Source organism: Oryctolagus cuniculus, chromosome 3, assembly GCF_964237555.1.
Source record: "Oryctolagus cuniculus chromosome 3, mOryCun1.1, whole genome shotgun sequence".
In the NCBI taxonomy this organism is placed as follows: Eukaryota; Metazoa; Chordata; class Mammalia; order Lagomorpha; family Leporidae; genus Oryctolagus; species Oryctolagus cuniculus.
Genome location: NC_091434.1, coordinates 99,904,448 through 99,920,360, shown reverse-complemented (window position 1 = coordinate 99,920,360; position 15,913 = coordinate 99,904,448). Strand labels below are relative to the sequence as shown.

Here is a 15,913-nt window from a genome sequence, read left to right as displayed (position 1 = left end):
TTCGGATCGGCGCAGCTCCATCCATTGCAGCCAATTGGGGAGTGAACCAGTGGATGGAAGACCTCTCCCCCCGCCCCTTTCTCTTGCTGCCTCTCCTTCTCTCTCTGTGTAACTCTGACTCAAATAAATAACTAAATCTTAAAAAAAAGAAATTAGACATGGCATACCATCAACATTTCGTATTTTAAATGTTTCTTTTTTCATTTTATTTTATTTATATAAAGAGAACAAATTTCATATATTCATATGTACAATTTTAAAAGCATAATGATACTTCCCACCCTACCCTTCCCTCCTCCCTCCCTCACTGCTCACCCTCCTTCTTTCTTGCTTTCTTGTTTTTCTTTCATTTTTTATAATGATATACTTTCAATTTACTTTATGATAACAAGCTTAACCTCCCACTAAATAAATAATTCAACAAATAGTAAGTAAAAAAAACTCCACTAGTCCACAAGAATACAGACAAGGGCTACAAAAAATAAATATTAAAATGTCAATTTTGCTCATATACACTACATTTTTGTAGTCCACTAGTTACCACAAACCAAGAAAAACATATGGTATTTGTCTTTTTTAGGAATGGCTTGTTTCACTAAACATAATTGCATTTGTTTTGTTGCAAAAGACAGGATTTCATTCTTTTTGTTTAATATGGTTGAGTAGTATTTCATCATGTATATTTATTTCCAGACATTTTGTTGTGGAAAAAGTTTTTTTTTTTTTTTTCAATTTTTCCTCTACTTACAAATAAAAGATGTTCTGATATGCAAAATGGAGTTGAAACTGAGGGAATCAACTATTTGAGTCTTAGACATTAACATTAAACAAGAGACATCAACAGGGATGGTAAAACTTGTACAGATAATTTACATGATTTTCATTTTCCTCTAAATAAAATATCAGGAAATGTTTTTGAAAATAATCAATGGATTTCAATATCAAACTAGAAATCTACAATACAAGATAATAAACACTATACTCAACACACAACTATAATTACACACTGATAATGGAAAAATAATCATATTGTCTAGTATCATTAATGAATATTAAGGATATTAAAGAATATTAAGGATAGGGCCAGTGCTATGGCCTGAAGCACCAGCATCCCATATGGGCACCGGTTCTAGTCCTGGCTGCTCCACTTCCTATCCAGCTCTCTGCTATGGCCTGGGAAAGCAATAGAGGATGGCCCAGGTTCTTGAGCCCCTGCACCCGTGTGGGAGACCTGGAAGAAGCTCCTGGCTGCTGGCTTCAGATTGGCGCAGCTTTGGCCTTTGTGGCCATCTGGGGAGTGAACCAGTAGATGGAAGACCTCTCTCTCTGTCTCTACGTCTCTCTGTAACTCCGTTTATCAAATAAATAAAATAAATCTTTTAAAAAAAGAATATTAAGGCTTACCAATTAACACAAAAAGAGATTCAAAGTTTGACACAGCAACTAACTGACTTCAATTACAATTCAACACATTGAGCAAGCAGTACCAAAATTTTGCTAAGCAAACCTTATTGAATATGTGTCTAAAAAATGCTTTAGTCAATAAGAAAGACAAAGTTTATTTGACTTGTAGTCAGATTCTAATTCTACTTTCACTTTTTCTACAGGCTAAATAATTACAATTAACCACTGATTAATGCTGTCGTTAATGAGAAATTAAAGCATTCTTCAATTTTCTTCCCACACCCAAAGCAACACTTAGCTGAAATATATTACATTGTTGACAGGGAAAGTAAAATAGTAAGCTTTTTAAAGTTAAATGATAATTTCTCTTTAGTTTTAACTCAGAAAATATTTTAATCCCATTACTAGTTTTTTTCTCCTCTAGGATTATGCATTTTTTTTTTTTTTTTTATTTTTGACAGGCAGAGTGGACAGTGAGAGAGAGAGACAGAGAGCAAGGTCTTCCTTTGCCATTGGTTCACCCTCCAATGGCCGCCGCAGCTGGCACGCTGCGGCCGGCGCATCACGCTGATCCAAAGCCAGGAGCCACGTGCTTTTCCTGGTCTCCCATGAGGGTGCAGGGCCTAAGCACTTGGGCTATCCTCCACTGCACTCCCAGGCCATAGCAGAGAGCTGGCCTGGAAGAGGGCCAACCGGGACAGAATCCGGCACCCTGACCGGGACTAGAACCCGGTGTGCTGGCGCCGCAAGGTGGAGGATTAGCCTATTGAGCCACGGCACTGGCTGGATTATGCATGTTTTAATAGTACATTTTAACTTATTTTATTCCTAAAAGAAAGTGAGCAGATTTTCTTGAATTATTCAAGATATTATTTTTTCCAAATAAAACTCTATCATAATCAAAATAAAATCTTTAAAGAAGCTGATTCCGTATTTAAACTAATATATTTACCATACATTACATTTTCTTCCATCCACAATTGATTTCTTTGCATTATTTGGCTTGACTCCAAAACAATTTTAGTGGGCACAAAGTAGGAAAAAATGTGTGAGACTTTGAAGATCAAATTAATCTATAAAAGCAATACATTTAGTTATCATAAGAAGTTTAGTTTTATCTCAATTAAATAGAGAAAGATAATCTCATTTTAACCTTTCCAAACATTGATTGAATTAGATGTTTACATGCAAAGTAAACAGCTGATTTCAGTAGCTTGGTTAGCTAAATGGATAGTTTACAAACACCATTCTTTCTTTTTCTTTTTTTTTAAAGAAAACTTGTATTTAATAAATATTAATTTCGAAAGTACAAATTTTGAATTATAGCGGTTTTCCCCCCATAGCCACCCTCCTATCGGCAAACCATCCCATCTCCTACTCCCTTTCCATCCCACTCTTAAGATTCATTTTTACTTATCTTTATATACAGAACATCAACTTAGTATATACTAAGTAAAGATTTCAACAGTTTGCACCCACACAGAAACACGAAGTATAGAGTACTGTTTGAGTAGTAGTTTTACCATTAATTCGCATAGTATAACACATTAAGGACAGAGGTCCTACATGGGGAGCAGGTGCACTGTGACTCCCATTGTTGATTTAACAATTGACACTCTTATTTATGATGTCAGTAATCACCCGAGGCTCTTGTTATGAGCTGTCAAGGCTATGGGAGCCTCTTGAGTTCACCAACTCTGATCTTATTTAGACAAGGCCATAGTCAAAGTGGAAGTTCTCTCCTCCCTTCAGAGAAAGGTACCTCCTTCTCTGATGGCCTGTTCTTTCCGCTGGGATCTCACTCACAGAGATCTTTCATTTAGGTCATGTTTTGCCCCAGTGTCTTGGCTTTCCCTGCCTGAGAAACTCTCATGGGCTTTTTAGCCAAATCTGAATGCCTTAAGGGCTGATTCTGAAACTAGCATGCTGTTTATGGCATCTGCCATTCTATGAGTCTGCTGTGTAGCCTGCTTCCCATGTTGAGTCATTCTTTCCTTTTTAATTCTATCAATTATTATTAGCATATACTGGTTTTATTTATGTGATCCCTTTGACACTTAATCCTATCTTTATGATCAGTTCTGAACTTAAACTGATCACTTTAACTAGTAAGATGGCATTGGTACCTGCCAACTTAATGGGATTTAAAGTCCCATGGCACATTTTTAGCTTTACTCTTAGGGGTAAGTCTGAGTGTGTGCCAAACTGTACATCTCCTCCCTCTCTTAGCCCCACTTTTATTTTTAACAGGGATCAATTTTCAGTTGGATTTAAACTCCTAAGAATAATTGCCAAACAGCATTCTTTAGCATTTACCAAGTTCCCTTGCCACTATTAATTTCACTAGAACACCTATCTTAACAGAAGTCCAATTCAGTATGCGAGGTAGCAGCAGGGTTAAAAAGAAACCTAAGGATTAAACTGAGAATAGTTCTCTCCACTGTCTTTGTTCCATTTTGAGTTTTCACTATAAGGTAAGAAACAACAAGAGCTGGTGATATGCTTTTAATCTTTCATTTTATATTTACTTAGCGATTTCAGTGATTACTCAGTCCAATGCTGAGCGAGTTTTGAAACATGATTCACAGGCGTGATTCGCTGATGTATTTTCACATTCATATGTCACCTTTACCCTTTGAAGCTCCTTCTACCAAGTGCCTAAGACCTTGATTCTACTCATCGGCTCTTAGAACTCATCCGAATCACTGGCTGCATTTTATCCCCTAGTACACTGCTTCAGAAATTACTTACCTTGCGATTATTCTTCCAGAAAGTAAAAGCTGACTCTCAGCTATGTTAAGTGTCTTGCAACGATCACCCATCTAGTGTGAGGCAATCTACTTTTCATAGATGATCAAATCCCATATGCTGTCTGTGTAATTGTGACTCCCATATTCCTCACTTCCCAGCAGAGGGAAGGTGTGGGTATAAGAAATGCTTTAGGGAGCACACCTTTAAGGAGTGTCATTCCCATAATAAAATATATACATAGAAATATTGGAGTTTTGCAGTGTACAACCTCTATGACCGCACATCATGACCCTCATGTTGATGACAAATGGGAAGGAATTATATCATTCTCAAAATTGAAAAGAATTTATAATTGAATTCAGAGGAATACAGACTACATAAAAGGTGATTCTGAATCTTAATGCTGAATGACTGTTTTTGTCTTAATAATCTTTAGGGTAAGGAGCACAGAAAAATAGCAAGTATAAAAGAGAAAGTAATGAGGGCATCATTAGAAACATTGCATTTGAAGCACCTTCAGTGTAAGATGTCTAAAACCTACTAGTTCAAAACATGGTGCTGGAGTCTGAGAGAGAGAAAGCATCATTGAAGATTCAAATATAATATTCACTGACAGGGCCAGCATACTTCCAGATATGAGAATGTTGCTGTCAATGTCATCAAAGCAACTTAGCTCAGAAGGCTAAATTAACATTATCCCTAATACCTGCCACTCTGGTCTAATAAGTGGTGGAAGAATGGCTCAGTACTATTTGCCCCAATGGGCCATTTGAATTTAATAGTAAAACACATGAAAATGCTAAAAATGCATCACAAAATCATCAGAAAATAGGAGAATCTTTTGGGGACAATTTGTTTCCTGTGTATATGGAAGCTTTAAAATTATTTTTTTAATGTCACTACTTTTTAATGAAAACGACTTGACCAAAGTTCTGTAGCGGCATTTTCAGACCCATTGAAATAAATTTTAATAAGAAAAAGAGATTATAATCCCTTCATGTAATAACTAATATATAATTCCCATCATTTTGGATACATTCATATACAAAATTTGTGCATGTGTTTACATAATTGATCTATTACGTAACACATGGTAGAATTCCACATACATATAATTCCTTATGCATGAAGTATAAAATTAAAATACTTACAAACAGGAGCTAAAAGGTAATAAATTAGACATAAGGAAAGGCTAGAATTAGAATTAAATTTTAAAAGCTCATTGAAATCTAGCCCCAGTGCTTTTGAATTTTGAGCATTTTTAAGATTCACTAAGATTTTTGGCATTAGATGGATTCCTTGAAGCCCAGATTGAGTATTTTGTCAGAGAATAAATCCATAAATTCTGTTAGGTTCCAAAAAATAAAGTAATGCTGATGAATGAAAATTAAATTGTAAAAATCATTTTTAAAGTTATACTCAGATATTTCATTCCACAAACACACATATGGTAGGGGTATATACCAGCTGCATGCTCTTTGTCCCAGCGAGACTCTTAGGATACAACAATAAAAGGATGTGAAGTATTCACTTCCCTTTAATTATAGTCCACTAACATCTGTACCTGGTGAATAGTACTTAGATTGGGACTAAATAGTCCTGTATATATTTTCATCATCCCTTCTGATCTTACTTTACTGACACAAAAGTCAAATGATATTCCAATGCATTCAAAGGTTATTGGCAGAGAGATATGAGCAATTTTATTTCATGTTTACAAAAGTGTATTTAAAGAAAATGAAATCATATATTTCTTATTATGTGGTGTGATATCATACATCATTGATTGTCAGCTTTCCTTTTACTTGTTAAAATATGCAGCAGTGAGCTCTGATATTTTAAGTGCTTTGCACATTTATAAAAATAAAATAGTCAGCACTAAAGTTGTTATGATCCCCAACCATATCCTGATGCAAATGTATGTTTCCTTCTTGCAAATTAGTAGAAAAAAACATAAAAAACAAACACATTTGAAATCTCTTATTCCCTTAAACTATTCATAGTGCTTTACACTTTTATAAGAGTTTTATTTTAATCAAATGTTTAAAAATCTTCAAATCTCATCATTTGATGCCAGAAGTGTTAGCTCTCTTCAAGTACTTGATCTGTTAGGTTTTTGGTTCCTTCATCTACAGAATATTAGTCTTTTGACACAAAGCAGTATTACTCATGTGGATAGTTTTCAAATTTCATCATTGTTTTCCTGATATATGAAAATTGGGTCAAAGATCTTTCTAAAGTCCTTATGAGATAATGGCTTTTGGTGTCAGATCATTTTTTCTTCTTTCCACAATTCTTTATCCCACAAAGTGATGGAGAAAAGAGTAAGTCATGATTCCATCCATTTTTTCTTATCATCTCTCCCTCTTTTTGGCATTAAAACACCTGTGGTGATCTTAAAACATGGGACTCTAATATAATTGGGAGAAATATTTTAGTTTTTGTTTTTGTTCTCTTATTCTCAGACCCACTTAACCTTTTTTAAAAACATAAGGCCACTCTTAGGTGGAAAAAACCAACATGTCTGCAGGATACTGCATTGCATTTATCATCATATTTGTACCGCTCCCCCAAGACTATACAGTTTAATTGGTGGACTTTCAGTTAACTGGATTTCCATTAAACACATTATACACTCCGCTACTTTAAATACTGCTGTTTATCTGCCTTTTAAACACCAGGCTTTACTTCTCTGCACACATTTCCCTTTTCTTGCACAACACATTGAACTAGCACACCTAGGCTTCCTAAACAGTACTTCATTATCATAACATTATATACTTCAAATTCCATGATATATGTCCTTTATCATCACCATTATAATTGCTCTAGATCATCACTGTTCATTTAGATTTATATTCTTTGCCTTTGTAGTTTGCTTCATCTCAGGTTCTACTTCATATCTTTTTTCTTTTTTTTATGTATTACTGTTTTCTTTTGGATTTGTGTACTAGTAATGGATTCTTTATTCTCTGTTGCAAATATTTATGCTACTTTTGTTCTTCAAAATGTTATTCAAAGTGGAGAAATTCAGCTTCGCAGTTATGTCCTTTAGCATCTTAAAGATGCTCCACTGTTCTGTGTCTAACATATGGTAGTGACTCCAATACTTCCTTCAGGGTAAAGTAACTACATACAATATTTTTGTGCTTTTTTTTTTCAACAGTTGTGGAAAACTGTTATTCATTACATCATGAAAAAAAATCTCTTTGTTTCCCATTTTTAACTATTCTATTATGTAAGTTAAAGGAGTATTAGATCTTCTCATTGTACCTTCTACTGATTTTTTATTTCTATATTTTGTTTCTCTATGCATATTTCTAGCTCAATGGTGTCTAACTTGCTATAAAAATCATTCATTGTCTTTTTTAGTTTTAGATATTATATTCAGTTCTGCAATATCTATCTGATTTTTATTCAAATATGCAGGATCTTTTTTATAGTTTCCAGTTCCTTACTCTAGGTTTTAAATTTCTTTTCCTTCCCCTGAACATAGTAAGCATAATTGTATTACAATGTATATCATTCCCATAGCTAGACTTCCTACAGACCAACTTCTATCAAATAATGTTATTTTAATTATAGTTCATGCAGTTTCATTCTGCTGCTTCATTTCATGTGATTGTTTATTTGAAAATTATTTTCAGAAATAATTTGAGTCCTAAGGCGCTGCTATATTCTTTCACAGACGACTGTTGTTTTCTTCTGTGGGCAGGGTGTGTGCTAGCAGACCAAAACCTGAAGACTGTGTGAATTTGTTATAAGATGGCCTGCTGGAGTGTAGCTCCTATCCTGTCTCCTGAAGGGTATTTGTTGAGGTTCCTGTCGGAGCAACGGCTATTAGACAAGAGTTTGCCTCTTCCACAGTCACTGCAGTTTATTTATTTTTAAATATTTATTTATTTATTTGAAAGTCAGAGTTACACAGAGAGAAGAGAGGCAGAGAGAGAGAGAGAGAGAGAGAGAGAGAGAGGTCTTACATCCGATGGTTCACTCCCCAATTGGTTGCAATGGCCAGAACTGCACCAATCCGATGTCTGGAGCTTCCTCCATGTCTTTCCACATTGGTACAGGAGCCCAAGGACTTGGGCCATCTTCTACTGCTTTCCCAGGCCATAGCAGAGAGCTGGATTGGAAGTGGAGTAGCCGGCTCACTAACCGGGGCGCATATGGGATGCTGGTGCTTTAGGCCAGGGTGTTAACCCGCTGAGCCTCAGCACCAGCCCCGAGTCATTGCAGTTTAACTCTTATCTTTTCAGGTCAGTGATCCTACTGAGTGATAGTTTTCCTCCCAGTTGCATCCTGAGGATTGACAGAGGGTCCCAGTGCAGAGACAGCAGTGGGTCTCATCTCTCAGGGAGTCCCATCTCTCTGGGAAGATTCCTATTCCTGATGGCTCAGGACTATGACCCCTGTTATCTGCTGTCTCCCAGTTGTCCCTCACAATTGAAAATGCCCTAAGGAAGAAGTGACTCATTCTCTCCCTTGTTTTTACATTGGGGTTCTTATCAGTTTATTAAGATGCCTTCAGGTCCAATTTTTTAGGGGCCTTTGGCAGGGAGAGATATAGGTTTCCATCAAATGTTAGTTTTTCATAGACTTTTTCTATAGAAACATTCTATTTGCAAAAATTTAACAATTTGCAAATTTGTATTGTGACCTTAGAAATGTTAATGATTTTGCCCTAAGAATTCCACTCTGGTAGTTTAAGAAGAAAAACAAATATGAAAGAACTATTAATATCTTTAACTAATATATTAATTATTACATATTTTAGGCTCCAAGGAAAACATGAAACAAATCAAATATCAAGTATGAGGGCATAGACATATAAACTATATTTAATCCATAAGTGGAATATCATTTATCAATTAAAACGTGTCTGCTATAAATGTGCCACATAAAATTAACAAAAGAAACATCATAGATTACATGATTAAAGTTTTATAAATAGTAGAGACAGGAATATAAATCAAAAATACTTGAAAATAAATTAGTAAAAACCTATGGTAATTACTTCTGAATAGAAATTTGTATTTGCATTTCTATTTTAAATACTTTTCTAACTGTAAAAGTATAATACTTTTAAAGGAGTAAGCAATGTTCTTTTAAATCCATCTGAAATAAAATATATTAACATAGAATCAGTAATTTTATTTGGGTAGTGAAAATTTGTTTTCTCCATATGTCAATTTCTGTAGGGCAAATTCTCTGAGGTCAGCATGCACCCTCTTTTTATGAGCAAAATAAAATGTAGCCTATTTTTTTAATTTTTATTTTTGACAGAGAGCAGTGAGAGAGAGAGACAGAGACAAAGGTCTTCCTTTTCCGTTGGTTCACCCCGCAATGACCACAGCGGCCGGCCCTCACTGATCTGAAGCAGGAGACAGGTGCTTTTCCTGGTCTCCCATGCGGGTGCAGGGCCCAAGGACCTGGGCCATCCTCCACTGCACTCCCGGGCCGCAGCAGAGAACTGGACTGGAAGAGGAGCAACTGGGACAGAATCCGGCACCCCGACTGGGACTAGAACCTGGAGTGCCGGCGCCTCAGGCAGAGGATTAGACTATTGAGCCGCGGTGCTGGCCAATTTTTAAGTTAAGTTAAAAAATAAATGTCTTTATTTCTCTCTGGAAATAATGTTACACAGGTTCTGCTTATATGTGTTACATAAAATTATCTCTGAAATATGGTTAAAAATCTGTCAAAAGGATGTCATGATAGAGCTCTATAAGAAAAGTTCTTATTGGTACCAGGACTATGACACAGTGTGATAAGCTTGCTTGTGATACCAGCATCCCATATTGTAGTGTCAGTTTGAGTCCCAGCTGCTCCACTTCCCATCCAGCTTCCCCTTAATGCACCTGAGAAGGCAGAAGAAATGGCACAAATCCTTTGGTCCCTGCCACCCACATGGGAGACCAGGATGGAGTTCCTGGCTCCTGGCTCTGGCCCAGCTAAAACACAGTGGTTATAGCTATTTGAGGGCTGAACCAATCAATCTCTTGCTTTCTGTCACTCTGCTTTTCAAATAAGTAAATAAATCTTTTTTTAAAATGTTCTAGGCAAAATGGCTGCCAGCAGGTGTTTAGAATAATTGTTCACAAAGGTAACAGACATATTTTTTTAAAAAATACATTCTTTTCAAGACAACCTGATTGTTATTAAAAAAAGTACTTACAATGTTTAATAATGTCTGAATTAGAAGGGAGTTTCATATGGCATTTCTCAAACATTTCCTTGGTGTAAAAAATATAGCTAAAGAAAGGAAAGCAGTCTTCGAAGATTTTATTAGAAGTAAAATATTAAATGCTATTAAAACTTTCTAGAGTATACGCTTTGTTCAACAAATGCCACAATGTGAAAGAACATAAACTAATTGCATAAAGGCACAGCCTTCTGGTTCATGTAATGTTTCTTTCCTTCCAGCATCAAATTATTTCCTGTAAAGCAAATTTAAGTACTTTATCCTTTTGTAAACGATGAAAGAAAAGCAATTTCTAATTCTTTATTTTTCTGGTATCCAAATCTCTTTTCCAAATCAATCACCTCCCATCAGTTCTAGCTTTGTTTCCTTGGTCACTCTTCGCAGAAGCCACAATTTCTGTTTCTGATACTACAGTAGCTATTATGTGGTGTTCATAATGCACAATCCTTATGAACATACAAGTAGCACTTAGTTCACCATAGTGTTCAGTTGCAGAAATAAAGAAGATTAAATAAAAAAAGACACTATGCTCATAAAGTGTTTCTTATCTGTTCAGTCAATTAATTCTGAGCCCAGTCTAAGAATGGCTGATTGAGCTAATAATTAGATTATCAATCTGGCTAGATTTGTTTGGAAAACTCAAGATTGCTCTTTGCAAACTAATCCTGTAACGTTTAGTTTTTACTCTCTTCACAAACCATTGACGTTCAAACACACATTTGGTCACTCTTGATATTTACATAAGCACACCAACAAATGTTCAATTTAAATTCTAAATTTGTACAGGTTTTTAACTGTTTTCCTCAAACACGTGCTGACCAGATGGTTCTATGCCAAACTTGATATGGACATTTTAAGCACCATTTTGTATGTGTGTAACTGGAGATTTTGTTAAAAGATTTTACATTAGTAAGGAATATAAATCTTTCTATCCATTCATTTATTGTTTCCCACCTTCTCCGAAAGGTTTTAAGAAATGTGTTGGGTATGCCTGCAGATGAGTGACAAAAAAAGTGCTGATAACACCAATGGATGAGAAAAGTGGAACACAGAGGAAAGAGAAAATGAGAAACGAAAGGTAAGAAGAAGCCAGCCTGACATTAATATGTAGAATGATCACGGAGGTGGTTTGTAAAAAAGATTTAGCTATTTACTCAAAACACAAAAAGGCAGGGGAGTAAGAGGTGGGGGTAGCAGACAGAGAGATATCTTCCATCTGCTGATTCACTCCTCAAATGGATGCAACTGCCAGGGCTGAGTCAGGACAAAGGCAGGAGTCAAGAAATTCATCCAGTTCTTCCACGTGGGAAGCAGGAAACCAACTACTTGGGCTTTTCTTTGCTCTTTTCGCAAACACTTAAGCAGGGAGCTGGATCTGAAGCAGAGCAAGGATTAGAGATGCAAGTAGTAGCTTAATCCTCTGTGCCAAATGCTGGCTCTTCCAAAGTGTCTTGTGCATATGCACACCACAGAAAACAAATTTGACATGTAATTTTCCAGCAATTAATATGGAACAAGAAATAGGGGGACCAAAGTTGTTGCACAGCGGGTTATGTCACCATCTGCCGGCATATCATCTGTGAAGGCTGGTTGCTTTCCCAGTTTCTCCACTTTCAATCCAGCTCCTTGCTAATGCACCTGGGAGAGTAGCAGAGGATGGCCCAAGTTCTTGGTTCCCTGCCTCTCATATGGGAGACCAGGATGGAGTTTCTGACTCCTGCCTTTGGCCTGGTCCAGCCTTGGTTGGTGCAGCCATTTGGGGTGAGTATTAGTGGATGGGAGATCTGTCTCCCCCTCTCTCTGCATCACTGTTTCAAATAAATAAAATAAATTTAAACAAAAAAGTCATATGAAGCAACATAAGTCAAGAAGAACCAAAACACAGTTGTTTAAAGGAAATGTCATTGTTTCTTATACTAACATCAAAAAGACACTACCCTGAAGTTTCAAAAAGAAGAAAATGCTGCATTATGCAAATACCAATTTATATATTAAGCAAAATGATTTATTTCATGATGTTGTTTTCAATCTAACAGGTGGATTAGGAGGAGATGAGAAAATGTACCATTCCCTTCAGGAAAAATAATTTGATAGGAACCTGAGATGAGACACTTGGATAGTTTTCTTCTGGTCTGGTGTAACTAAGGCTCCAGCAGGATGATTCTTTTCTATAAATTAGAATTGTTTCTACAGAGCCTTTAATTTGTATTGAAAAGCAGCGATTCTAAGATTCTAATCCCTTGTCAGTAGCTATTTAATGTTTCAAGTAAAGCATAGAGCCAGAGATACTAGTCAGATACGTCAGCTCAGGTGGCACGTGCATGACACGCACTTAGGGGAAATGAACCATCCCAGCAGGAGTTGCCTGAAGAGAAGCCACCACGCCTGCTGCCCAGAAATGGAAGAACATTCATGGCCGAAGTGTCTCTTAGGAAGCAGTTGTATATCGAGTCACTAGGGATGCTGCAATTGACAGCTGTGTGGGCGGTGCTTTGAATAATGTGTCCTCATTAGTGTGTTACAACAGGATTACATACATGGGGCACCTTTACCTTATTCATATATAGGCCTTTTAGAATTTATCACTGGCAAGATTAAGATAGAATAACAAGTTAAATACAGGCAGTCCTTGTGTTCATAAGGTTTTGATATACACCTATTTCAGTAACTAAGATTTAGTTAAGTAATACCCAGTCATCTTAAACATTGTTTAAAATTCACTTGCCATGGTTTAAATAAAAATTCCCCCAAATACAGGTAAATTTCAGTTTTCATGGTATATGAATTGTAATTATACACAGCACAATCTTCGTTATTAGCTCTTTAGTTCACAAATCAGTATGTATATAATTGATGGACATTATGATCAGTCATCTCTCATGTCACTTATTTCAAATCTTTTGGTGATTGGTTCTGAGCATCTGTTAACAAGTCCACACTTGGACAGCAAAGTGCCTAATTGTGTGTCCTCCTTATCTCCTAGCAGTAAACACAGGAAACATTGCTCAAGAATGTGTTAACTGAAAGAAGAAATTGGAAGTACAGCTGGCAAAAATGAAAGTGCAGCTCAGAGGAGGGTGAGTTGGGGGTGGAGAAAGAGGAAGGGGGAGGCAAAAGAAAAAATATAATGATGGAACTGAAATTAAAGATGACTGTATATGGAGCTATAGCTGATTTCAGGAATGCTGACACTGCCATTCATGAGACTTAAACATATACCCAGAGAAAAAGCACAGGTGAACTTGTAGAACTAAATAAGGACAGTGATGAAAAGCATGGCTATGTCCCAGAGAAAGAGACAAAGGCAAAAACTTCACATTAAAGGAGCTTTCAGAGATGTTCCAAAACACTGAAACCACAAAGATAAAATGTCAGAAGATCCAAAGTTTGAAAGGACTAACACTTGCCGGATTATGGAAAAGATGTTTGCTTCATATCATAAGCTATACAAACAAAAGAGAAAAGCAAACTGTTCTTCAAAATACTCAGTTTTTTTTTTTGCAAAGAAATAAAACACTTTGGTTCTCAATGTTCTCTAATATACTATGCAAATGTCAGTGCACTATGTAAATATCAGTTTTAATATTTTTGAATATCTCTATATCCAACAATAAGAATTTTTTGATGTTGATTTCTGAGATCTCAGAACAGTCATACTATCTCAGTGATTATCAAAGCTAATTAGCAACCATGTAATTTATTTCAGATTTCCTTCTCATAGTTCCAAATTACCACACAAATAAAGGAATATTTGTGTTTAAAATTCCAAGATACGAATAAATAAATTAGCTACAATATACTATTCATAAAAAGACAAGCAAGTATTATATATGAAGAAGCATTTTGAAGTATAATAAGAAAGACAAAAAAGATAAAAGAAAATGTATTTGTTTTCACTGTTAAAAATTTTCTCAAAAGTGACTTCAGGGGTCGGCACTGTGGCATAGCGGGTAAAGCCACTGCCTGCAGTGCCAGCATCCTAAATGGGTGCCGGTTGAGTCCCAGCTGCTCCACTTCCAATACAGCTCTCTGCTATAGCCTGGGAAAGCAGTAGAAGATGGTTCAACTCCTTGGGTCCCTGCACGCACATGGGAGACCCGGAGGAGGTTCCTGGCTCCTAGCTTCGTATCAGTGTAGCTCTGGCCATTGTGGCCAACTGGGGAGTAAACCAGTGGATGGAAGACCCGCCACTCCCCCCTCTCTCTCTGTGTGCTGCTCTTTCTCTCTCTGTGTAACTCTTTCAAATAAATAAATAATAAATAATAAATACATTTTTTTAAAGTGACTTAAGCTGGAGTTCACAGTTAAGATTCAGGTTGGGCTGCCTATATCCCAGACTGAAGTGCCTGGCTCCCTTCCTAATTCCAGCTTCTTGCTAGTGCATACTCTGGTAGGCAGCAATGATTGCTTCAGTAGTTAGAGTCCTGTCATTCAAATATGATATCTGAATTGAGTTCTGGCTTCTATCCTTAGCCTGGCCCAGCCCTGCTCATCACTGGCATTTAGAGTGAACCAGCAAATGGAAACTGTCTGTCTGTTTCTTTTTCTCACTGTTCTATAAATAAATAAAAGTGACATGAGAAAAATCAAAAGATCACAAACTAGAAAGATTTCTTTCTAGTACATACAAAACACAAAGGCTTGATAACTAAGGTAGATAATTCAATCAAACTAAAAATGACAAATACTCCAAGTGATAAATGGGTTACTAGAGAAGAACATAAATACTACAATATTATGGCTACAAGTAGAAAAAAGTATACTTAAGCTTAAAGAAATTAAAAATAAATAATTGAAAGTCAAGTAGTTCATTCATTCTTTATAGGTATTAAAGTTTGGAGCTAGAAAGCCAGGAATTAGTTATTCATAATAAAATTTGCATAATCAGGAAAAAGTATGAAAAAATTGGCTAAAAATTAGAAGAATTTTTAAGGGAGAAATCAATCAATGCACAACAAAAGTTTCAAAAATCCATTTGTTGAGGTAGGTTTGTGATGCAGCACATTAAACTACCACTTGGGATGTCACTTTCCATATTAGAGTGCTAGTTTGAGCCCTAGCTCCTCCAATCCAGCTTCCTGCTAATGTACCTGGGTAACTGCAGATCATGGTCCAAATATGTTCAGTATGCCTCCATGTGGGAGACCTGGCTAGAGTTCCTGAATCCTGTTTTTAGCCTAGCCCAGTCCTCAATTATTGTTGTTTACATATTTCTAAAATTTTATTCTATATAATACTTTATTTTTTTCCTGCTAATGTGGTACTAATACAAAGAGAACAGATCTGATGTAGTTCATAGCTGTGATTCTAGGAGCATAATGATACTTCCCCTTCACCACCCTTTCCCTTCCCTACCCCTTTTTCCCTTCCCTTCCTTGTATATAGGTGAAATGGTCATCTTTCCATTTGATTATCATTTATACCTCTTGATTGTATTCCTGCTCAATGAGGGTCTTTGAACTTTTTACTTGAACTGTTTATTTAGTGGGCATTAAGCACTTGACTGAATATAAATTAAAATATTTTATCTCAAAAACAGTTTTAATTCCGGCA

At 36.2% G+C, this 15,913-nt stretch overlaps 1 long non-coding RNA gene across 1 annotated transcript; it reads left to right on the top strand.

The window, feature by feature from the left end:
• Positions 1–3,052: 3,052 nt before the first annotated feature.
• On the top strand, positions 3,053–15,874 carry LOC138849174 (uncharacterized). The gene is made up of 3 exons (XR_011387596.1): positions 3,053–3,878; positions 11,327–11,438; positions 13,347–15,874. It is a non-coding gene; the product is annotated as an uncharacterized lncRNA (long non-coding RNA).
• The last annotated feature ends 39 nt before the right edge of the window (positions 15,875–15,913 follow it).